The sequence below is a fragment of the Dermacentor variabilis genome, chromosome 1 (genome assembly GCF_050947875.1).
Source record: "Dermacentor variabilis isolate Ectoservices chromosome 1, ASM5094787v1, whole genome shotgun sequence".
Taxonomy (NCBI): domain Eukaryota; kingdom Metazoa; phylum Arthropoda; class Arachnida; order Ixodida; family Ixodidae; genus Dermacentor; species Dermacentor variabilis.
In genome coordinates this window covers 239392756-239418990 of record NC_134568.1, presented here as the reverse complement: position 1 = coordinate 239418990, position 26235 = coordinate 239392756, and the positions used below count along the sequence as shown (strand labels likewise).

The 26235-nt window shown below is 43.4% G+C and overlaps 1 protein-coding gene across 1 annotated transcript in view; it reads left to right on the top strand.

Moving 5' to 3' along the window:
• The first annotated feature begins 1155 nt into the window (after nucleotides 1-1155).
• Nucleotides 1156-26235, top strand: part of Oamb (Octopamine receptor in mushroom bodies) — a 783118-nt gene continuing 758038 nt past the window's right edge. Inside the window, exon 1 of the mRNA XM_075672144.1 lies at nucleotides 1156-1460. The gene's annotated coding sequence lies outside the window, so the exon portion shown is untranslated. The remainder of the gene's footprint in view (nucleotides 1461-26235) is intronic.

The following is a 26235-nucleotide window of genomic DNA, read 5'->3' as shown; positions in this document are numbered from 1 at the left end:
CTTTTTTGAAATTTGTTATCAATTTTCATTTTATTGCATCACGACAGGGAGTCCTGGACAGTGCTACTAATCTCTCATGTTATACGCCTATGTGTAAACACTTAATTTGTCTAATTAAGGACAGACAGCCCAATTATCTCGTCCACAAGAGTTTTCTACAAGCATCGCAGCACATGCCGTACGGTCGAAGTCAGCGGGAACGTCGCACACACGCTATCCCAGGTTATAGCGTGGCTTTCGGAGTTTGTTTCCCATTAAATCAAAGCGCTGTCCTCTTTTATATTTCCCCCCACCCGCTCTCTTTTCGCCATGTCTAAGATTCTTAGCCTCAGCCGCACAGCCTCGTTATTCAGCCGCCACTAATTAGCTCCAGCGCGCCTGACATTCGGCCCTCGTCTGCTCAGCCGGCTGCAGGTAGGAAAACTCTGCCGCAGGGCTCCCGCTAGGGCGACTGGTTTCAGCGGGCAGAAGTGCGTCCTTGCGCCTGGCACAGTTTTCGACCTCGCTGCTTCTTTGAAACTGCCTTCGTTGCCTGTTCTTCCATTTTCCAACAGCGAACATGGTGCGCGACTACGTGCACTAAATATGGAGCTCACGCCTGAAAAAGCCGGCCATCTCATCAAGCACGCGCGCTTCTTTGTGTTTGATGGTTTTCTGCTTGTTTTCAGTCAAGAGAGAGTCTAAACATACTTCGCTCGCCTATGCACTTGCCTCTAGTTAGGAGATGGCTGACATTGCGCCTGTTGAACATGGGAGGGAAGAGGGGAAGACTAGAGGTTCGCGTTGAACGCGGCTCTCTTTGATATCGTGGCGCATGTCGACAGCCCAATTCTTCGGAGCTAGAATTGGCCAGTGACAGAGTAACAGGGGAATTGTAGTCGAGCCACGATCTGCGAGCGAGCCGTAGTGAAGGCGTGCGAGCGCCCACCGCCATACAAACATCCTGCCTCGCTTCGTCGCGACGGGATGGCGACATACTTGACGACTCCGTGCGTCGTATTATGCACGCAAATCGCATGAACGTGACCTCCGCGGAACATGGAACGCGTGAAAAGCAAACACCTGCTCGCGAGGTACACTTCGTTGACGAAAGAGTCGCCCTGTCGTTCGCGAGATCTTCAAGGCTGTGCAGAAGGCGCCCTCTGTAACTGAAAGCGCCCGCATATAGCTTTATTCCGGTGCATTGGCGGCGCTTCTCCTCAATGTTGGCATCGCAAGGAAAGCCCCTTTTTGTGCACGGTATCAGTCGATGCTCGCAATGGCTGTCAACTACACGTCCATTGCTACAATGCTGTGCGGAACCCCCAGAACTACTGTCGATTGGAAGGACGACAACATGTAGTGGGAAATTTACGTTGCCTGTACCGTCAGAAGTTGTACACTTTACGGACGTCATTACAGTCGGCGAAGAGAACTCCTGGATATGAGTAAAGGCTGGCGTGCACTGACTGCTTTGCCAAGTAAGTTGTCGTAATACTGCGAAGCTCTGCAGACTTATGCTCACATATAAGGAATACTGCACATGGTAACTTAGACATACATAAAAATAAATAGAAACACATAGATTTACGACAATTATGGTGTATATAAGGTGGCGCCCTGAGGGGTACTTGTCACTGCCTTTGACGGGCGAATGCGTCCAAAGAATATGGATTGCAATGTACCGAATGTAGTTGTTGCAAAGAGCTCCCACAAACATCCAATAGACTGCTGATGGGGATTGCGATTGATTCGCAGGGCTGTTTCTGCTGCCGACAACCCCAGAAGTTGCGTTTTAAGTCAGAGTAGAACGAAGAAGAATCATAGACATGATTGATCGCTATGGTATTAACTAACATTTTCTAAGCACCTTTTTCTGTTATTTACCTCAGCGCATATGTTCGTACGGCGCAAATGGAGCTTCTGAAAACTCAACGTGTGTTCATTTAATAGAATACCAGGGGCCAACGTCTGCTTCGCGGCATTCATTCTTACAGTATACTCCACGAAATATGTTAGCGTCAATGCAGCCTGTTGCGCGAGGAGGGCTTTGAGAACAAATATCTCGTGGAAGGCCAGTGTATCCCATCGTGAACGGTGGGACAGAAATCTAGAAATATGGTATTAGTGCCAGGATTGCCATTAAGTGCAGAAGCTTTCCACATAATAATAACGCCCTATAAATAAGCACTTTTTTCGCGAAGTTAACGCGACGGAAGTTCTATTGTCTTTTGTATCTAATTTGCTGAATAAAGTTAGTAGTAATGAAATAGTAAAAAATGAACATTTGAATTACTATCAGTGTTACTGCTCAGAACATGTATTCAATTCCTACGAAATTATGTCTAAAAACAACTTCAGGATGCTTATGCACACTGCTAGTGGAGATACATCAATAGCAGCGTCGGCTCATAGCGAACCTCTAAAGGAAGACAAGCAATTGAATATATCATCTTTAGCAGGTGATAAGGCTACACGAAGACCACTTCTGCCTCCAGCGGTTCGCACAGAGAGCGTTAGAAATCTTGAGAAGGCTCCCCGTTGGATGTGACAGCGCCCGACCGCTCCTAATAAGGATCATTTCAAGTTTGGTAATTAATTTCGGCCTTTATAATTTTAACGCGCACTCTTCAGTGGGCCCAATGGTGCTTTAAGAAACGATGTCCCTGGAGCCAACGTTCGACAAGGGGACTCGGCTGTGTGAAGGCTTCGGCACTCCTCACTCTATACATCAGTCTCGAGCATTTCGCCAAGCACTCCTGCTAATGTGAACGCACGGTCCACACGGCTCCCCACGAAGTTTCACTTCAATACACCTCCTCTGCCGAGGCAAGTGTCTGAAAATTTCCCGCAGACTCCTGCTTCATGAGCGTAGATGAGGTGATGGCTGACGCCGTCAGTTGCACGCGGCCCAAGTGTTCAGCGGTATAAGTGGGGTGTAAATGCCGAGCCTCGAACGGACAGGCGCGGGACGAGAGGGCCAGGTTTTCGCTGAAAGTGCACCTCCCCGCTGTGAGAGCAGATAAACAGAAGCGATAAATGGCGTGTAACGCGTTACTGAGAAGTATGAATGTATCATTATTTTATACATACAGCACACTAAACAGAAACTGACCATGTCCTGATCGCTGCTTTCTCTCGTCGCCTTATGCGCAGCAACTGTCTTCATCCTTTACACTCAGACAGAAACGACTTAAGTGTAGAAGCAGGAATGTATCCTTTGCAGGATTGTGGTTCTTCTCTGTTTTTTTTGTGTGTTTCGGTACAACTTCTTAATTTTGCTTGTTTCGTAAGGTAATACGTGATACATGATTGTCGTCAATCGATCACAAAAATAAGCGTCTTTACAGATAGCAAGGGAAAGGATCATTACTAGAATATTCTGCCTCATAAAATTTAAGTACGATGTATTTTGCTCCTTCATTCTTTTGACTTTCGGGATCAGTTCAATTGAAAGTAAGCTGAGAATTCATCCACTGTGCTGGCTCACCAGCGAGTACCCCTATACCACTGCCTGAACTATATTCTGAACCGTCGCGCAGAAATGCCGGCTTGGCAAGCGACGTATAACTTACGCTTGATCTCGATGTGTAAAGAAATGTCGTCGCATACTAGCAACTCCAGAGGAAAGAAAAAAAGAAACATAAATATTTGGGGCAATCTTCCTCAGCACCTTGCTTGAAAAAGAAATCTATCGTAATCTTGACCGTCTCATGCTGCGGATACAATGACGAAACCAGTCCATCGAGAGCTATACGACAGCTGAAGAAATGGAGACCCAACATGTCACAATGCAGATGACAGTAACACCTTTTCGAAATTGTTTTTGGCTTTTCTCTGTTTGCGGGCATGTCAACGTCGACCTAATTTAGCATTTTCTTAAGGTTCGGTCCTTTCTTTCACAGGTATATTATTCTTTTCATCAGCCCCGAATGGAATATATCTTGAAACCGTGTTTTCGTGCCTATGTTCACGCGCTGCGCTATAGACCATCTATGGCTATACAGCCAGAAGAATCAGAAGAACCGAGAGGTAGCCATGTCGAAGCAGCAGAATACAATAAGGAATACAAAGGGTAGCGTAACTGTCTTTGTTTTTCGTTGAAATATGGAAATAATTATGTATGAGGGTCACATTAGCGATAAATTTAATATAGCTAATGAAAACTGTAAAAGCTGAAGTGAAATTGGAAAAAAATCCGAGGAAGCTTCTTATGAGTTGTGAATGCGAAAGCATTAATGTCCAATTCAACGCCGCTGAGCGGTCCTTCGAGTTATGCACTGCGAGTAATCAATCTACCATAGTGGTACGTGCTACCTGAGGCAGCAAGCAGCAACAGCTTGTGGTGCCAACGCCGCATGCCACCGACGTCCTGCACGACGAGAAACCGAGGAAGCAGCAGCGGCCACTAAGGCCGGCAGGCGCGCGGAGCATTGCTAAGACCATTGGGGGTGATAGAGATGCGGACCGCTCGCTGGCTTCCGTGAGCGAGACGGCGGCCCCCGCGCGAGCAAGTCACGCGACTGCATCGCCAGCGACAACCCGTCTCGCCCCACGGCGTCGCGTCGCCGTACCTTCCGCGTCGAGCCGCGCGGGTGACGTGGCATCGCAGCCAATGAGAATTTAGGTGCCGTTTTAAGGCGAAAGCCTTTATAGGCTCATGGTGAAGTTTGTCTTAGCAGACCTGACCGCCGGAGTGTCCGCCGAAGCGTCATCACGCCATATGAAGACAGATTAAAGATAGATTAAAGAATGAAAAATGATTGATAGTGACAGTTAGTGAATGATCACGTTATAATACAGATTGGTATGGGTTAATAATGACTAGTAATGACTAATAATGACTACTAATGACTTGTAATGACTACTAATGACTACGAAATGACCAACATGTCTAACGACAGCTTGCAATGACCACAATTGATTACAAATGAATGAAAATGCTTAGTAGGGAGCAGTAATGACTGAAAGTAAGAAGCGAAAGACGAGAGGCAAATAGAAAGAGGCGACTGATGAGCGAAGGTAGTGTAGCCTTCCGCCGTTCACCTCTTAAGAGAGATCTTGAGATCCTGTAATTTTGCTGCTACAGACGACGCTTTTTCGCTCAATAGGTTATTTGTTGCTTTCGCTTCAAAAACGTTGGTTAATTAATTCAATAGGGTTTATTGGCACAAGAGCGACTTAAGCTGTGCTTCGCCAGCCACATGGTTTTCGGACATGTGTAAAAGCAGCAAAAGCTGCATCCTTCTACGGTTTATGTAAAAAGCCTGTTTCGTCTAAAAATCTTAGCGAGTCAGTGAGTAGCACTGGTTGATCGTCTCCTAAATTTAAAGCGGAGTGTAAAGGCACGTGTATTCCATTTAATATGCACAAGGTTTTCTTCTCTGTGTTTCAACACATGCATCACTGTTAGCGGTTCTTGAGACTTCTAGCGTGCTGGTGGGCTTTCTTTTCTAAGTAAAAAATTGTGTGTGAGGTGTGTGTGACGCATAAGGACGACTTCAATAAACCATCCCTGGTGATTTCATAACTTTCTCTCGCCAAGCACGGGCTTAGTTATATGCCGCTTGTTGTTTGCGCAAGAGTTCCATTCGTGTTGCCATTTTAAAGTTAAGACCTTCAGAATCGCTAGAACACTATCTTTGTATGGAAGCGTTGCGTCAATTATGCCTTTGTGTGTTGCCATGGACGCGCATCTATCTGCTACTTCATTTCCTGGTATCCCAACATGGCTTGGGACCCAGCAGAGTCGCATGGTTCTGCCATATCTGTTATAAACCACCATTCTTAAGATGTCGCCAAGCAGGGGTTTCCACATGGACTTTATATTTAAAGCTCTGAATGCATTTAACGAATCTCTATAAATGACAGCATTCTTCTGCTTCTCGATGACAACTTTTTACTGCCATCCATATCACATAAATTTCGGCGGTAAAGACTGAGGCAAAATTATGTGTCCGAATAATAGTTTCCTAATTTTTGTTGCGGTTCTCACACCACCGTACTCTTGTGTTTTAGAACCACCTGTGTAAATATCTGTGTGATATTTATATTTGTCCTGAATAGCGCGGAACTTGCATTATGCGTTCTTGTGGGGTGTATTTCTTCTTGAGATGTGTTAGTGTCACATGTCCCATATATCACATATCACCTCTCATGGTAATATCTCACCATGGAGCCAGTCTTTTCAATAACCTGCAGGACCTTATGGGGAATATCATAAATCTGACAGTGTTCCTCGCATCGTAAGACAAGTGGGCGAATCATATTCGGCTTTGTGTAGTGTTTCGATAATGTAGCATACTTGTTCATGGTAGAGTATATAAGCGCGACTGAACAAGGACGTAGGAAGAAACACATATACAGACACAGCGCTGTGTCTGTGTATCTGTTTCTTTCTACGTCCTCGTTCAGTCGCGCTTATACACACTACCATGAATTCTAACCAACTAGCCCGCCAACGTGTTTTAACCAAATTAGCATACCTGTTGTGGTGATGATAGAATTCTCAGTAAAAATGCGAAAGACTAAGTAGTGCTCTGCTGTGCTGTAAGAAAGGCTCATCGCAGTCAACGTATAAACTTTGGAAAGGCGATGTTCTGTGGGCACTGCTTGTCAGTCGCAGGCCTGGATTATGACCTAGATCAAGTCCTTTAAATGTAAGATCGCCTTGCTGCACCATAAACTACCCAGTCACAGCCGAGAATGTTACGCACATGGACATAGGAAGGCTCAGTCAGATTCCCAGCGCTTGTGGGATCACACTTTGAATATTTAGTGCTGCATTTGCGTAAATTTTTGTTTTGTTAATGTGGGCCAGCAAGTTCAGTTTTATGTCAAAAGTTACGCCTAGAAATGCATAGTCTTGTTGGACCGGCTTGTTGCCTCATTAAATTTCAGAACTGGATCGCAGTATAACCTTCGTTTCTAGGAAAACAGAACTGTAACAGTTTTACGGCGAAGCTGTTGGCCTCAAGTTAGTCGGCATTTTTCGTGTAATGTGGGCCTATCCCGGCGGCAGTGCAGGGCCAGGACAGTGGTTCGTACCCCCGTAAGGCTGAGGCTTCAAGCACTCAGCAAAGTGAAGCGAGAACACTGCATACGTTCGCTTCACTTGGCTGCATTCTATGCGCGATTCCAAAGAGTGTAATTCTTTAGAACCACGTGGTATCATACGCTTTCTCTAAGTGATAGCAAACCGCGAGACAGTGTTGTTTGTGTAGAAGTCCATGTCGTATTTCATGTTCCAGTAGGGCGACATGGTGACTGATGGAGCAGCCTTCTTTTGTATTCGCACTTGTGCGTGTCTATTAGGCATCTTGTAGGATCAATATGAATCTTATGTTTATAATGCTCTCATACGATTTTGCTAACAACTTGTTAGTGCAATGGCTCGGTAGCTCCTCAGGAATGTTGGGGGTCTCCCAGATTTTAGAACTGGCACAACTACCCCGTTTTTCCGATCTTTAAGCTTACCCCAGATTCCCATATATTGTGGAAAAATTCAAGAAGTGCCTTTGCCGATGCTTTGAATAGATGTGTCAGCATTCTATAGTGGACACGGTCAAGACTTGTTGCCGTTTTTTTACTTACAGAAATAACTATTCATTTCCTGTAGTGTAAGAGGGTCATTATATAAATTCACTTGAAGCACAGGTAGTAAGCAGTCTTTGTTTTCCAGCCGACTCTTTCTACTTTAACAATGTATTTCAATAAATCGCTGAGCTTGGGATGTTGTAAAAGTGTTCGCCTAAAACATTGGCCTGGTATTCTAGTGTTATTTGCGTGCCTGGACTTGTAAGTAGTAGTATTGTGTTGGACGAGTACGCCCATCTACACTTCCTCACCTGGTCCCACATTTCTTTAGATGCAACCGAACTAATAACTGAGGCTATGTATTTTTCCAAGAAGATTTCTATGCCTGGCTTTGAATAAATTGTGCTTTGGCTTTGCCCTTTTTGAAGCTTAGGGGGTTGTTATAGGTGGGGTTCTTCATGGGATTACCGAGGCCTTATTTTGTTGTATTTTAGCTGATGCACATTCGTCTGTCTACCAGGTAGTAAGCTTCTTGCGCAGAAAACATGATGGCATCAAACATGAAAACATGAGCCTTTTCTGCCGCTGATATTATAACCTCGGTTAACTTTTCGTTAAGTTCGTGAACGCTCCGTTCTGATGAAAAGGCAACTTCAAGTTTCGCATTCTCTATAAAGACCGGCCAGTCAGAGAGTTGCACTTGCCATTGGCGTGGTTTAACACCTAAGGTTGGTGGTGATGGTGAGAGTTTGATGACTGCGGGTAAGTGATCACTACCATATAATGTGTCTAGGGCTTCATAAAAAAGAGATGGTGAGCAGAAAGCCAAATCTAAACAACTAAATGTGCGCGAAGTCAGCGAAAGAGTGCGTCGACGCGCCTGAGTTTAAAAGGCAGATGTCATTCGACAAAATAAAATCTTCAACGAGTTTCCCTCTTTCTTCAGTTTTGTCACTGCCCCGAAGAGTACAATGCACATTAAAATCTCTTACCAGAACGAAAGGCTCCGGTAACTGTTCTGTTAAGCTTTCTGGGTGTTTAATAGCAAAATGGGTATGAGGCGGAAAGTACAGTGAACAAATGATGATGGTTTTGTGAGACAGAGCGGGGACGGCTACAGCCTCGAAATATGTATTCAAACAGACATAACGCTTTCTTTCTTGGCACAGCACAGTTTTATATTTGCTGTAATTGGTTTAAAGGAAACTTGGTTTAGGATGGGTGAGCACATTTGCATACCCAGATGTAGTCTTGTGAGCAATCCAAGGGTCGCAGGGGCATAGCGTGGTGGTGGTGTAGCTTTGCTAATCAAGCTGACGTTGCCATTTAGATTAATCGTCGATGTGGAAATGAGTGACAGTGCAGTTGAATCACTCTTTATTCTTTTACATTCGCGCACAGTTGTTGGTGCAATATACCGGGCACCATGCTCGAATCTACCCGTTTTTCATCAGTCATTGGAATCTATCTTTTTCCACCCTCAGTACTAAGAGCTATGGTACTATCAATGTTGTTTGCGACTTCAACGACGATATTCGCGCATACACACATTGTGAATACTCTCTTCTGCTGCACTGATGCAGTTTGAGGAACATATCTGTGAACCTACGAGAATTCCGTCGAGTGCATTTACGACTGTAGCCCATGTTTTGTGCAACAGTATTAGTATATTTTCTAGCATATATGATGTGAGTCTCACTGGCCGCTGCCCTATATTAGCTTTATATCGCAACACTGATAACGCCGTTACAAAGAGCAACCTCTCGGCAAATCGCAGAGTTAATTATAAACTATTGCCGGGGAAAATTAACTAAAAATTACGTTAGAAAGTATATAACAGTGACACTCATATCGAATGTGCAAACTTTGCAAATTCATTGACACACAAGATAGCTGAATGCACCAGATATAAACACAGCAAGTACGAGGAACCTGTATGCCTCTAAATGACTAACGCCATACTTACAGCTATAAGGTAAAATTATTGGTGGTACCAAAAATAAAAATGAACAGAAAGATAACAATTATCTGTAAAATTTCTGAATCCAGCGTAAGCATGTAGTGGCTCTAATGCGGAGGCGTAAAAAAGTATGCAAAACTTTTTTTAATACTACAAGCACAAGAAAATAATAAAGAAATATGTGAGAGGTTGTGAAAATGTAATTGATAAGCCGGTTGATGCCAAATGTGACGAAACTTCTAATGCATACTTTACTAGCATTGGTCCGCACTTAGCAGACCGCATTCCAGCTGGTGAGAACAATGTCAATTGCCCGGTCATCCCTAGTACGTTTTGCTTGGAGCAGGTAGACGAGCATACTGTAACCGCCGTTACATGAGGCATGCATTGATACAAAGCTGCTGGTCACGATGGCATTACTGCAAAAGCTTTGAAGGAAAACATCGATGTTCTTGGGCCAGTAATTAGAAACATATTTAATAACGCCATCAGCCGAGGCACATGCCTTGACATTTTAAAGACCGCGAGAGTTTCTCGTGCACATAAAAGGGTGATATCAGTCACCCGTGAAGCTATCGGGTTGTCTCTCTGCTCATAATTAAAGAAATACTGTATTTTAGAAGGTCTTTGCGGCTCAGTTAAAACACTACCTAAACGCAAACAAGCTTTTAACAGATTTTCACCATGGATTTCGAGCCAAACGATCAGCATCATCAGCGGTGTTAGAACTAATTCACAGTATATATACGCATCGCTGCACAAAAATGAAATTGCGGTAGAAATATTTTTCGAGTAACTATAGTTGGGGCTTGGTGGTTGAACATAGTGGAAGGCTACAGCGCGGGAACCTAGGGAGACAAAGGAGACACACAAGGTACGCAGACACCGCGCAATGTTTTTAGATTTAAAGAAATCCGTCGAGACAGTCATTCACCCCATGCTTTTAAAGAAACTCCGCCCATGCAGATGGTAAGCCAGCGAAGCTGAAATGTGCAGCCCCGTTGTTTATCCCTGGGTTAATTCCAATGGCTTAATAAACTCTTTCTCAATTATTTGTTACGTCTCTGTGCTTTTTAAAGAGGTTACGCACACGTTTGGCTCGGGTTTATCACCCTGTTTATTGGAAATGTCGCACATTGGGCTTCGCGTAATCACCATCATGGAGGGGTACAATGGGCGGTTCGTTGCGTTAATCCAGCGAGTTCATCAAAGGCTTTCTGAATTACGCATTTGTCTTTCGTAATGCGTATTTAATAGTGGTTACGACTCGGCAGTGCACTGTATTTACCAAGTGACACACAGGGGCCGCGCACTTCATTTTAGTTAAAGACAGGGACACATTTTTGAACCCATTGCGAAGTCTGAGAGAGAATACTGCGTGCGTGCTCTGCTGCGAGAGAGAAACGACGTAACTATCGGCGTAGCCAATCGCGCGCCGCCCCTTCCGCCGGAGGGTCTCTGTGGTCGGACCGCGAGTGTTTTGCCTAGGCATGTACAGCTTCACTGTAACAGTATTTGTTTAATTATGTCATCATGATATTGCCTTAACACCGTCCCCCTCTGTGTCCCTTCCCTGCCATAATACGTGGATTTCTATGCCTACTCAACGAGAAATTTGTCTGTCCGTCACGCAAGACGCATGCAATGGCTCATACCGCCGCAGTATGTTTTCCGTGGTTCGACCACGAGTGTTTCGTCTAGGCATATACAGCTTCGCTGTGAAATTTTACAGATCTACGGCTTTAGCGAAGCTACTATGAACCTCTTTTCTATCTGCTTAGGCGGTCGAAAGCAGTATGTAAGTCTTGGTGCCTTTTCTTCTCAATATAACACTATTGTTACAGGCGTTCCGCAAGAATCAGTTTTGCGGTCCGTACTCTTCTCGCTCCATGGTAATGATTTCCAATGAGCACTAATATCACCAAAAGCCATTATTTATGCTGACAATACCGCACTAATCATTTGAGGTAAATCCCGGTCTGACATTGATCTTTCCATAACCTGTGTCGAGAGAGGCATTGTGCCAAAAGTAAGAATCACATGAAATGTTCAAAGTTTCTTCGGATTATATTCTTGCAACTTTGATCACATTTTGTTCTTGGAACCTCTTAAAGAGTTCCTCTTCACTCGATCTGAGAAACGTTTTCTTAGCTAACGCCCCTGTAGGTGTTTAAAGAGCGATGGGTGGAAATCATGACTTTCAAGTCACCAATACTGGTTTGACCACAGTGTTTATACTTTTTGTTTGTTTCTCATTTCAATAGGCGGTCGCCGCTGATCATTATCGAGGCTTTGCAGTGTTTACCAAGTTTTTCTACGAAGCATTTCACCGCCAAGAAAGAGCACATAGCTTACGCATATAGTTGTTCCTTCAATATGTAATACGTGGTAAAGCGTAAAGGTGTCTACGTTGGTTCGGAGGATAAATTGAACCGGTGCTTCTGTGCGACCTCTTTTCAGAGGTCGATCTGGAAGCTGGGGGTACGCTTCTGTCATAACGTGGTTTTAAAATTCTGCAGCAGTGGCAGCCACTGACCACCGAGCGGAACAAACGGATGCTACAGATTCCGAGAAACCTGCAGACGTCAGCCATGCATCGCCGCTATAAAATAATATGTATATATACCCAAGATTGAATATATTAAACACGGGTAACCCTTGCAGCCCGGAAATTCGGAAGTCAGAATAAGTGAAAAGACGACAGGAAAGATGATAAAGGCGATAGAGAAAGTCGGAGATTTGAGAGGAGGACAGGAAAAGGGAACTACCGATTTCCCCCGGGTGGGTATGTCCGGGGGTGCCGTCTACATGAAGCAGAGGCCAAAGAGGTGTGTTGCCTCCCCAGGGATGGCTTAAAATTTCCAACACCCGCCATCGGCACTTCTTGCGCTACGGGTAAGGGCTGGCTGATCGCTGGGATAACAAATTTAGTCTCAATGCGTCGAAAAAGCTTTTTGTTGTCATTATATACCAAAATACATCAGTTCGATGTCCCCACACCAAGAAGCAAGAAGCTCTCGCAGCCACGCGCTCCGACTACAGTGTTCCAATCGGTGAGCACTGTACATAGAGTATGCGCAGTCTTAATCTTGTTCCACATAAGTTACACTGAGTAAGTGGAACATGAACTCTTACAAACACACCCAAATTTCAGTTCTTGTAAGTGGAACATATGTGCAAAAATGTCTTACATAGTAGAACTTATGTGAAACGGGATTAAGAGCGAGTAAGTTATGGCACTGGTAGCTCATGCCAGCATCATATACAGCCGTGGCAGCGGCTTTAGAAGCAGATTTCAGTGGTCAGTTGCCTGCTACTGAGATCACGTTTTACACGTGATGCCTGTAGTTTAACGCACCAAGCACTTTAGTCCATTTCCTTTATCAAGGATAGGAAGTTTATCAGAAGTTAAACTAATATGCGTAAAAAATTGTACAGTTCAATAAAAAACAGCTAATTTCCAGTATAATTTAATTGTCCTTATTGTATGTTGACTTCGTAATGTTGTTACTAAACATCGAGCTGCTCAGTTTTCCCTATTATTCTCGCTCACTTGTGTAGCGACAATCAGGACTCGGGATGCCTCGGTGCCTTGAGGTATCGAGTACAAGGTTTTCTAGGACAGTTGCCTGTTCCTAAATTCAAGTATACGTGATTCTACAATTTCATACAGATTCTATAGCCGCCGCCATGGCCGTGAGGGGCACTGGTTGATATTGGTTATTTTACATATATGCATAAATATCCAAGAAAGTGCACAGGGGCATAGCGATCGCCATTGTTCAATTGGTAGAAAACCGTGTGCCTCATGCTGATTTGTGCTTCCCTATCAGTGACGACAATGTGCCTTTTGTTCCACCACGAGTTCCTGTTGCTTTATTAGAATATCACGTTTTTCGTATAAAGTAACCCTTCTACATAACTATTTCTGCAGTTAAAAAATAGTAAATAGTATGCGCTTTCCTTGGCTTCATTGTCAGTTGGCTTCCCGTGGTTTTAGCTCTATATTTGTCCGTGTCAAACGTCATTTGTCGAGTTACGAACAACTTGTGCAATTCAGAATTCAAATTGTAGAGCAACTTATTGTATTGCTTGAAAACTGAACGCTCCGCATCAACCAAGTGTGCGTGATGGTAGACATGAGCAAATAAAGCAAATGCATGAGTAATAAAGCAATAAAGCATGAGCAAATGTTCAAGCGTCCTCTCGACGGTCCTTTTTCGCCCGCCTATACGTCATACTGGATTCAGTGGAGCACAATACAAGCATATATAGGCGCATTGACATGGTTGCGCTTGCCGGGCAAAATAAATAAATCCAAAATATCCGGATAAATTGATAAATATTTGACTCTAGCAGTTAGAAATCGATGAATGTGTAAGGACTAACGACATATAACCCTTTAATGAAGGTAGTCAAGCAGCTAACCACTGCTTAGCTTATCTGTTCACGTCGCAGTCATCTGTTTTCCAATACTTTTTTCAAAGACTGATTCTGCGACGCCCGACTACACCAAGCAAACAATAAGCAAATGTAAGCACGCTGTAACATCCAAATTACTTTATCTTTGTATACGTTCCGGTCGAAGTATACGGGTGTCGTAACCGATCGAAAGTGTGCACGCGATCGGGTGACACACCAAACTCAGTCCTCGGCAATTAAGTTGTCCGTGTTGCCAGAAGGCGGCCGGGTTAACGCAGCAAACGAGGAAGCGAGCTATTCGCTCTCACTAGAGGGACCGATGAGTCGCAAGCTCCCAGAAACAAAAGACGCTCACATCAGCGGCTCGGCCAGCAAAGAGAACAAGCGCGACCTAAAGCACAAATCGTCGTAGAGCACGTGCTCCAGCGTAAGCAATGGGGCAGACTACTCGAAAGTGTGTAGCAGCCGTGCTGGCTAATGAAACGGATAATTAGCGCCCACTTGATATGCGGCGGCGAAAGAGGGGGCGATGCCGGGAAAGGCAATCGACGTCTCGTTGGCCTGCCAGGAAGAGGCGGACTCTTAGAGCGCGCTTCGAGACCAAACCAGACACACGTTTACTGCTGCTCAATGGGTAGTGCCGTGCGTGCTCGGGGTTACACGGTGCAGTCGGGCGGTCTGCACGGTGCTGCGCTTAACTGCCTAAGTCTGAGTCCACGCACAGCCTCCGTGCATGTGCCCGTGAAACGTTTCGGAGGTGCTTTCGACGTAACTATACTAAGCGCCTCCAGCTGCCTAAATGACGGCGCTACGTTTGAGAGACTTTTGTTCTTTGCGTGTACATACGATGACGCTAAACACGACCTGCAACCAATTAGTTGTGTTTACGCCCACCCGTTCTCGAATGAAAACTGAAGGGAAAAACATCCGCACGTGGTTAACATTTACAGGTATACAAATCGTCCTGCTTCTTCCTCCCTCAATGTACAGTAGCAAACCAGCTGCAATCTGGTTAACTTCCCTGCTTTTTTTTCGTTTCACCTCTTCCACTCTCCTAGAGGGGTGTATTTTCTGATTAAGCGGGACACACACATCAGTGTCTGCCATTGTGCTGGAACTCAGATTGAGACGGCACACTCGTTGCGAGATTGTTCTTCCGAAATCTGCATTGCAACAGTGGTTCGCTCTTCATTGGTCTGCACCGGTGACTGAGGACAGAGACGCCGATTGGAGTTCAATGTGCTGAATGGAGCCAGAAGTTACGAAATTCGGGCATGCTTTGCGTCCAAACCAGGTTAGTGCAGTTCACACCTACTACACGCGGTGTATGCAATATGTGCTTACGTCTGACATTCAAAATCAGTACCCAACTAAGAAGCTGCTAGCAGTTATTATTATTATTATTATTAGTATTAGTATTATTATTGTTATTATTGTTATACATTTGATTCCAATTACGTTGGAATAAAATCTGTTTAATTTTTATTTTTGTTTTATATAAGCGTGAAAACATGTTCAGGCTACATTGGTATAACATGTATTTGATTTTTTTTGTTTGCACAATGTTTTGTTGGCACTAAGGTAACGCATGTATGTACATACGCTGACCTCATCGCTGTTGCCGGCGCTGCCAGGCCTAGTCACACACGACATTTAGGCTTCGACAGGCCCGCCTACAATGTGTTTTTTCTTGTGGTGCATAAATTATTATTATTATTATTATTATTCGCTCTTTTTACATATCACACATCTATATACTTCCCTCAACAAATTCATCTATATTTCATGAGAGTCTTCAATCAATTGAGGATATTATCTTTTCTTACCCTAAGCATAAATTTATAGTGCTTGGAGATTTTGCGTAGCTGGACAATCTGTCAATATCTCACCTTCATAACTACATTACACATAAAGTATCCTCTCTCCGAGATTTTATTTCTTTTCACAACCTCTTACAGTTGAACCACGGGCCGAACTCGCATGGTAACATATTCGACTTATGCTTGTCGAACATGGCGAACATGCTTGTCGCCCATGATGACTGAAAACTGGTTCGATCAGAAAGGTATCATCCGTGTCTTTTAATTGTGACACTACTCAGACCTCAAAGAAAATGCACCGTAAGCGTCGGACTTTCCGCAGTATAATTTCGCCACTGGGGTTTACGTCAGTCTTTGTTACTACCTTTATAAAGAAGACTGGCCCCCTATATTAAAATCAGGCAATGCAAATTATAAAGTTCAACATTTAACTGGCGTTCAGCAGGAAGGAATGCATATGTGTGTTTCCCTAAACCATTCACGCTATCCATTTTGGTTTTCGACTGAGCTTCGCAAATCACTGAAATCCAAAGAGCATGGCCACAAAAGAACGGAGGGCGGATCTGCAAAATGGAAAGCTGAATTCAAGAAGCACCGATATTTCAGTCAGAAACTGTAGAATCTTCATGACAACTAAATTAGCTCAGTCGAAAATGACCTTTCTTAAAAAGCAAGAAATTTCTGGAAATGTGTGCAACTGAGTTTGACACCAAGTAAAAGAATGTATTATTTCTCTGTTAATAAGCAGTCATGAAACTATCGAGCACGACGCAGATGCATTTGCACAACACTTTTTCAATCCGTGTTAAGCAGGGGCGGTGGACCCACTCCGTCTGACCTTCCACTTGTTGGCGGTGATACGTCAAGCAATACTTCTTTTAGAAGAGAACTCATCGCCTAAAGCGCTTTCGGAGCGCAAACCTGTCGCTGCCATGTGGCCCTGATGGCATTCCTATGGCGTTAATTAAATCATTCAGTGACTTAGTCCAATCCTAACTGGCATATACAACACCTGCCTCAAAACAAGAATATGCCGTATACAGTGGAAGATCTCTCGTGTCATTCCCGTCCACAAATCTGGCTCGAGAGCACACGTACAAAACAACAGACCGATATCTCGCCTGTACTCTGCCTCGAAAATTTTTGTCTGTCCTGCACACATAACTTGCACGCAGAGTGGTGTGCTACCAGGGGTGTGCCACAGGGCTTTGTCTTTGAACCGCTGCTCTTTTGTCTCTTTGTAAATGATGTATGCAACGTCATAAAGAACTCGTTCTTCTTACTTTGTCGATGACATAAAACTATCCAAAGAAACTTCCGGCCTTCGGGACGGCACTCTAATTGAAGAACACGTATTCGCCGTTGTCGATTCGTGCGTGCAAAACAGAGCATAGTGCTAAACGGCCAAAGGACGAAAGTAAGGTTCTATGCAGTCACTACAGATCAGTTCCGTTTCCCTTACAACCTGGGCAAAGCCACACTCTGTCGGGAGTTTGAGGTTACTGACCTTGGAATTACCTCTCGAGTCCAAGCTACACTTCTCGCCACAAATAGAATGTATCAGTATATAAGCGCGGCCTTCACGCCCTGGGCACATCAAGGCGAATCTCGAGGGGATTCAGGAATACAGGTGCATTTCTTAAGCTGTGCACATCCCTCTGCCGACCTCTGTTGGAATATTCTGCTGCCGTTTGGAACAGTGCTTGCCGGTATAACAAAGATCGAGTAGACAAAGTTAAAAAAAATTTATCGCCATGCATCGATGTCGATGTTCCAGGGAGGTCGGCCGTGAAAAATATTCTCACTCTCAGTGCTCGCTCGGTCGAGAAGGCCTGGACTACAGACACAAGAAAACTGACATAGCTTTCTTATTCAAGCTTGCAAATGGTCCAATTGATTGTACAGAAATATTGCTTACGATTAGTAAAAGAATTCCCGCAAAAATGACTAGGGTGTCTCGACCTTTTCACGTATCTACTTCTGCTGCTTTAACGAATCCTTTGGCTAGGATTGTTCGGGCCTTCAACGGACACTCACACGATAGTGACATATTCCACATATATTTGTCCCTTTTCGAAGCAGCACTCGAATCCATTTCATGATTTATTTCCAGAAATGTCAATGTTCATTGACAGTGGACCGTTGAAGTATGGCATTTGTACTCTTTATTCTTGTCTGTTGGCATGTATGTGTCCGGCTTGTTCCACGTGACGGTTACCGTGTGCGTGGTGTCCAGACTTCTAGAAATCTGATCAATGTTTTCTTTCTGTATCTTACGTGTTATACTTTGTAATGTTCTGTAATGTTATGTAGTGCTGTGTAATGTTATGTTATGCTATGTTGGGTTCTGTTAATTTATGTATGTGATACCATGTGTCTCAGCTAACGTTAGCCACGCCGTTAAACGCAAGATTCTTTAAAAAAAGATACGCTGCAAGATACGATTTCACGACCTACGGTGCTCGGTAGTCAGAACGCTGACGAACGAACACCGTAGGTCTTCAAATCGTATCTTGCACCATGTTCTTTATATAATATTTTCCGTTGAACAGCTAGGCTAACGCTAGCTGAGATGCCCTATAGGCTGTAAACCACAGTATTATAGAGAGTGGACCTTTTGTTCCTAGTTGTTGATGAATATATATCTGTGCATGCATGTTTTATTATTTCTCGCATGCGCCAGTATCAAGACCACCAGGTCGTTCCTGGGCATGGTAATACATTAATTAATTAATTAATTGATTGATTGATTGATTGATTGATTGATTGATTGATTGATTGATTGATTGATTGATTGATTGATTGATTGATTGATTGATTGTGAAGTGTGGAAACAGACGAAGGCAAGGAAAGAAGCTTGCTGGTAACTGACACTAGAGTCACCGTGTGTGCTGAACCAAACTCTGCACGCCAAACCAAAACAAAAAATATATGACCATAGTAGGAAAAGCGGCAAGAATACCTTCAAAGTACAGTCACGCAACGCAAAGCATTCGGATAACTACAAATGAAAATATAGAAAACAAGAGTGAATAAGCAAAAAGAAATGAGTACGCAGTGTCTCTGCTGCTTCTTCGGTCTCGGTTAATATCTTGAGTTCTGGAACAGTCAAGCATGAAGTGATTCCTCGTGCTGAGCTCAGCGGAACGCCGCCAAGAAGATACCTGTGCTTTAATGACCAGCTGTCTACGTTGCCGTATCCTTTTAATTACCTGGCTCACGGCACATAGCGGCGCAGCGCTTGGTAGTGGAGAACACCGGCACGAACCTTACGTTCCGGTAGCGCCTTCTGCGGCACATGCTGCCACAGAGGAGCGCACTGAAAAGCAGGCCAGCACACGGCATATAAATAATATCGCCAGGCCATCATGCCAGGAGGTTGAGCCTTATTCTACAACGATCGTTTTTGGGTTAGATTCACTTTTACACAACCTAACATCCAGCAGTCTCATTGGAGCGACGGGAATCCGGCCAATGACAGACGAAAACTACATAACGTGAAAATAACGCTGATGGGAGGTAGGCTGGTGCTACATGTATAGTCACATCAGCTTCCGCTGTCTTGGCTAGTCAACTTCCGCTAAATGGGATATCCTTCAATGTTATCGATCAAGAACATGACCCCTGTACGTGTATACATCTTATCTAAGCTGTGCAAACCTCAATAAGGTCGATAAATATGATATCGGTGGCTTGAAAATCAATGTTTATGACTGTTGTATCCTTCTTTATTATTGCAGTTTCGTTTCTTTCAGTTTACATATCGTCATCGTCATTCAATATGTTTTGCTATATAAGTGGCTTTACTGTGACGAATAAAGGGAATGTTCATACTGCGCTTCCGTGGTCCAGTGTCATGCGTCTGGTCTGAGTCAGACACCACAATGACCTTGTGCGAAAGTGAAGACAGTGACTGCATGATTATATTATATGATTATATGATTATCTATATGATTATATAGACTACAAGTTGAAGTCCCTTGGAAGACGATGCGGGTTGTGAGTTGGGCATGCTGTTGCATCATCATGAAGGCTTTCAGTCTAATGCAACTAGCATCTGAGTACTGAGAAAGATCAAGACACACAGCATGTTGTTTTTCTTTGTGCATGTAGAAGGGACGTTCCGAAAGTAAGTTTCGTCATATATTTTCACACGAAAATTTTACTCCCCCAAAAAAATACTCCATAGCATCATGAACTGTACATCTTGCACTATGCTTCCTCGTAGTCGCCACCGACATTGAGAAATTTGTCGTAGCGTGCAATCAGTTTGCAGAAACCATTCTGGTAAAACTCGGGGCTCTGTGATGCAAGGAACTGTCGCACAGCCTGCTAGACCTCAGCTTTGTTTTCGAAGGGACGGATGACGTCCCGAGAGTGTGGCTTTCAATGCAGGGATCAGTTAGGTGCCCATTCATACCGGGTAACAGCACGCACTTCCATTAGCGACCGCGTTGTCAGCACACGTCTGCTTGTCAGCGTGACGTGTACTCGAATAACCTCGGGCACGCCGGTATGCTGCTACTCTCCCTTCTTCGGCGCTCGGTGCATGTGTCATTCCTCCTCCGCTCACGCTTCCTCCGTCATTTACTCGGCAACGGGCATGTATTCTTACGGCGATTGTTCGTTTCACCTGGTGTACCATCCTCTCTTTAAAAAATATGATGAAACTTGCTTTCGGAACCTCCCTCGTACTAGGATGGCGGTTTGAGCCATTTAGTATTCCAAAAGGTTTGCTTGAATTATCGCTACTCTGACTGAGTGAAGGAAGCAAGACGAACAAGCACAAAGGCTAAACTTCCAGTTGTTCCTTTCGTGACACATGTGAAAGCTTTTATACTCAATGAAAAAACAACAAACAAAAATACAGCTAATTCTAAACGTGCCGGCATACCAGTAACACGTATCTGTGCAAATCTTGCTATGGTGCGAGCTTCTTTGATTGGCTGGTAGTACTATAGTTGCTTAACAATTAAATACCTGTGAAAGATTCGACTCATTTTCTATTTATCAACGGAAGTTCATAATATCTGATAAGTGAAGCTGAATTGTGTTTACACGGGAACCATTTAGAAGGTCATGGAAAAGATGCGGTCCTTTAGTAGAAACGAAAGCTGGAATCTTCGTATTAGTAGTGCTCCCTTGTGTACTTAGAAAAAATATATTGCCGTGAATGAAAACTTTTTATAGAGCAATCCCGCCAATCTTGCTACGCCATGATGATATATATTCAGGCACAGTAAATAAAGAAACACCTGGTTGAGTTTCTAAAGAATCAGAGGTTTACTGCAGCCGACCGTCACACAAAGTAACACTGGAAAGCTGGTGGGCACAGTATAGTACCGCCTGCCTTGAAAAGCAACTCTTCATTTCCAGAGATGTCCCTACGAATAAGTATATCTACACCTCCTCTATGGCAGCGTTCTCATTTATTTTCTGGTCCAAACTTGGTGACTTACCTTACAGTGGCGAGCAGTTCTGGCTCAGACTCTATAAGGGGGTACGGCGAACTTCCGACCTGTGGTTCGAAAATGCGTGAAGCCATATTTCACGGCGGTATATCGCCCACAGTACGAGTGTTGCTTGCTGACACCTGCGTTTCTATTGTAGAGCTGCACGTAATTGCCATGATGCCCCATAACCATTTCAGTATGTACTACCCCTCAACTAGGCCGAAATTCTCCTCTCTTGTGCTTTAGACCTAGTACAAGTGGGCTCTTCTATATATTTTTCTATGAATTATCAAGGAGCCCTCCTATCTGTTAGTGCTTCATTGTGAAGGCGGATATCTAGCCTGTGCCGCTGGGCTTTTCTGAATCCAAATGAGACTTCATCCAGATAGGCGAGTTCGTCTTTCTCCGTGTAAAACCGTCAGCCACAGGGCAGTTTCGCAAACTCGCTTCAAGGCCTCTTCATATTACAGAGCATCGGATACTCCCACCTGTGCAACGCTCAGAAGACAAGTTGCTCCTATTACTTGCGAGAAGTCATCGAGCTTGTCTTGGAGTTGCGAAGTCGACATCATGCACAGTGATCATCGCCAAAGCATGAGAGCTCATTCACTGCGTAGAGGGAGATATTACGGCATTTTCTTCTTATTTTTACTCATTCTCAGTACCATAAACGTTCAGAAGGGTTGCCATTGAGAAATATGAGAAATGAATGTAATTTTCATTCGCAAAGGCACGGGTACGAATCAATAGTTCCTGTTTTACAACACAATGATGAATGACTGCCGTCGTCAAGATATCCAGCGCCACGAGTGTTTTTTTAACATCGAGGAAATAAAGAAAAAATGAAGGAGATGCCAAGCACTATGGAAACTGGTATTGTGCGAAGCATTTTGCTGGTTGCTGACTACCCAGCATCGTTTGAGATTTCGCAGTGCGTTACCAGGTGGGCCAACGTGTTCGTGTAAGATCAAGAGCTATGTCTCTGACATGAGCGTGTGTGTGCGACAGCAGCAAGACGATGATGACGATGATCGTGTGTCGCCGATAGCATTATTTCTATTCCGGTAAGTCGACACGAGCTCACGGCATTACCATCATCGGTTTCTAAACAGGCACTCCATACACGAGCTCAAACGAGAGATATACGGATTGTGAAGTCATCGGCAACTAGGTGTAAATACAATAGTACGTGCCTATGGCTATGTCATGTGGTGTATGCTAAAACGACGATTGCATTAGCACTCCGATGAAGAAATGTTAAAATTTGTTCAACTTGGGCGGTACTAGGTAATGCGGGACGATCTGGGGGACGGTGCAGTGCGTTGATACTCAGCGTCTCTAAGCGTGAGCTGTCACGACGAGCACGAGAAACTGGTACGTGACACATGCACCAAACGTCTCAAATATATATATATATATGAGCTCCTGTGTATGTGCCGTCTGAAGAGGAGGACGAAGGGCCGTGCCGAGACCTCGAGCGACCCCCGTGCTTCGGACAGCCCTTGCAGTGCTTTGATTTACCTAGCGTTCCACAACGTCGTGAACGAGAATAAACCTCATCGCATTTGGAGCACGGGGGTCGCTCGAGATCTCGGCACGGCCCTTCGTCTTATATATATATATATATATATATATATATATATATATATATATATATATATATACAGTCATATTTGGTGTTTAGAGCATTGGCCTGATGTGCTCGAAGGCAGAGGTTTGTTTTCACTGCCGGTCATGCATTTTCTTTTATTACAGACATCCGAAGTATGGCCTGACATTATATACCTACCTACCGACCTCCCGTAAAGTGCCTGGAATGAGCCAAAGGATGCTTCGCAATAAAAGTTTTAAGTTTCACCAATCGTTTCGGTATAATTCGAGTTGTATCAACTGCACAACCAGCACGCCGGCGCAAGACAATTGTACACGGATGGCTCGTGCGCCAAAGAAAGTTCTGCGGGTGTTCTTGCTGGACCAAAATTAAAACTACACAGCAAATCAAATCAAATCAGATCAAATTTAGTTCGACATACAACTGATGTTCAGGACCATGGACAAAATGTCAGCAAGGCTTGACGTGCGTCATGGCCCCGTTTTACAGGCAGCAACAAAACAACAAAGAATGAACACTGTTTAACACAAGAGAATAAGAAAAAATTGGATTCCCACACTAATAACTGTGAAACTTTATTATCAGGAAGACTATGAGGAAGTCTCAGAAAAAAGTAAAGCATACATGATGAGTGAGTCTCATAATTACAGCTAGTGATTAATAAAACAAAGCTGAATAAATAGTCACAAAAAATGCAGCTCTATATACACAAATTTTAAAAGACACAATAAAGGAAATATTTCATACAGCAGCATATATAGAAAGACTTCATACGCATAGTTCAAAAAATCATTATAAAAGAAATACACCTCATCAAAGAACCTTCAATCCTTTACAAGCACATTTGCAGCTAGATATATGTTTTTTTTTCTAGCGTAGAAATAAGCATCATTTTATGTTTGCCTCATTTAAATGTTAAGGTAGTCGAAAACGTAGCATTTGATAAGTATAACTTCTAGACCTTGGTAATTCCTATATTTCATAGCTCCTTGCATTGGCCGCCTTATGTTTTGGTATTAAGTTGGAAATACGGTTTAAGGAGCCATTTTTTATACTGGTTATATAACGTCGTATCAACATATCTTCGTGAATGTCAGGCATGGATAGTACACTGAGTTTTTCAAATATACTGGTTTTTGTCAAGTAAGGAACATCTAGGATACAAAACGTACTGCCTTTTTCTGCATTCTATGCATTGCATTAATGTTAGAAAGCGTTGTAGTGCCCCAGAAAAGATGACAATAGTTTATACATAATAAGGAAAGTGATATGTACAGAAGTCATTCGAGACAACTTACCTATTACCATTTCCACGTGAGCATTCCACGAAAAATGTTGCTCAAATGCAACGTCAGAACGCTTAATGGAAGGAACAGTAGGTAAAATGGAGTTATTAAGCTGTACAAGGGTATAAGTGTCAATATTTCGATTTTTTGGCCGGAAATGTACAACCTTTATTTCATTAACATTTATTGTTAACGATTTCGCGATACTCCAAGATTACAACTTTGACAGCACCTCGTAGGCTTTAATCATGACATCTTCAGCATTTTTGGGGGTTACAGGAATTGTAATGCTTCTGCTTATGCAATAACGTTTGTGCCATTATCACTACTCACAAAATCATTAACATAAATACAAAAAACAAGGGGCCTAAAATACTTCTCTGTGGTACTCCTGCGATGAGCGGTTTCAAATCGAACGCTTGATTGTTTATAGCTACTTGATGCGCGCGGTGCTGAAGATATGATTCTATTAATTTTAAAAAAAAGATGCCTCGAAAGCCATAATAGTTCAACTTTTCTGTTAGGGTAGTACGATTTATGCAGTTAAACGCCTTTCAGTAGTCGACAAAAATACCCAGTGCGCATATAGGTTACGCACGAAAGAATCTAATATAATTTCCTTTTGTGTTAGAAAGGCAGTTTCAGTAGAACGATCTCTTGTAAATCTAAACTGCATATTTGTTATTAATTTATGTTTAGTTGTAATCAGGTAAGAAAGAGTGAATTATTTCTCTATCTGTCTTAGGGCTCAAAAATGCAGATTGACTAAGCCTTGCAGCTAGATAATGCAAACAATTTGGATCGTGAGAACTCTTTACTAAATTGGTAAAATACTTGTTGAAATATTCGGCTAGTTCCTTTTCTGATATTGCATTGCCATTAATTGTCATTTTCCTAACAGTCTCCTTACAGCCACTTCGTCCAAGAACTGTGTTAATACGCTTCCAAACAATGTACGATTTTTTCATAACGTCAACATTAAATAAATTTTGCAACTCCATTCTTGTCCCACAACGCAGAAGACTGTACACTTTATTCCTCTGAACCCTAAAGTTACGCAAAATTTCTTCAGACCGCGTTGAAGTAAAGTCATGAAGTTAGCGGTTTTTTGTGCATATTTATTTTAAACAATGTTTTGTAACCCAGGGCTTTATACTTTTGCGTTCAGGTTTTACAACCTTATACCTGAAACATTTCTCGTAAGGCGCTTTAAACTTTTCGTGAAGATATACCTAAGCTGTCTCGGGGTCGGTAATAACCAGTAGAGGTAACCAGCCAATGAGCATTATTTCATTGCTTAAATTATTTAAACAATGTGCATTTACGTCCCGTACAGTCCAAAGAATGTCGTTCGCGTTTAAAATAGATGTGGTTTGTTTAAGGAATAGAAGAATTTGGAGGTGATCGCTGATGTGAGGGTCTACAACACCTGATCCAGGGAAAACACGGGGAGCGCTGGAGCCGGAAATTCAAGACGATGCGCAAAACGTGAACAAGGTAAAAGCGAGAGCCAACGTTTCGACAAGTGGACTTGTGTTTTTCAAGGCGATATATGCTTTTGTCGGCATAGTATATATAGGTAGGGTTCTTGTAAAGGGGAGAAGGGGTAAGGCGGATGGGCGAGGCAACGGCCGAAGGTGTGTTAGCGGCGAGGATGTAGAATTAAAAAGAAAAAAAATTATGGGGTCTTACGTGCCAAAACCACTTTCTGATTATGAGGCACGCCGTAGTGTAGGACTCCGGAAATTTTGACCACCTGGGGTTCTTTAACGTGCACCTAAATCTAAGTAGACGGGTGATTTCGGCTCCATCGAAATGTGGCCGCCATGGCCGGGATTCGATACCGCGACCTCGTGCTCAGCAGCCCAACCCCATAGCCACTGTGCAACAACGGCGGGTAATTAAAAAGAAAGGTGTGCTACTCAACACCGGTGGAGGAATGTGAGGTAGCGCCGTGTGTCAGCCGGATACACCTGGTGATTACACCTGATGATGATTTGTATCTTCAATACTTGCTATGAAGACGTCTATTAGCGCAGTTGAGTCATGGGAAATATGAGTCGGAGCATTCACTACATTTGTAAAACCATTTGATATAAAAGTTTTCTATAATTCTTCACGCGGTTTAGAAGTTTTCAAAAAATCAATGTTTCTATGACCTGCCAGA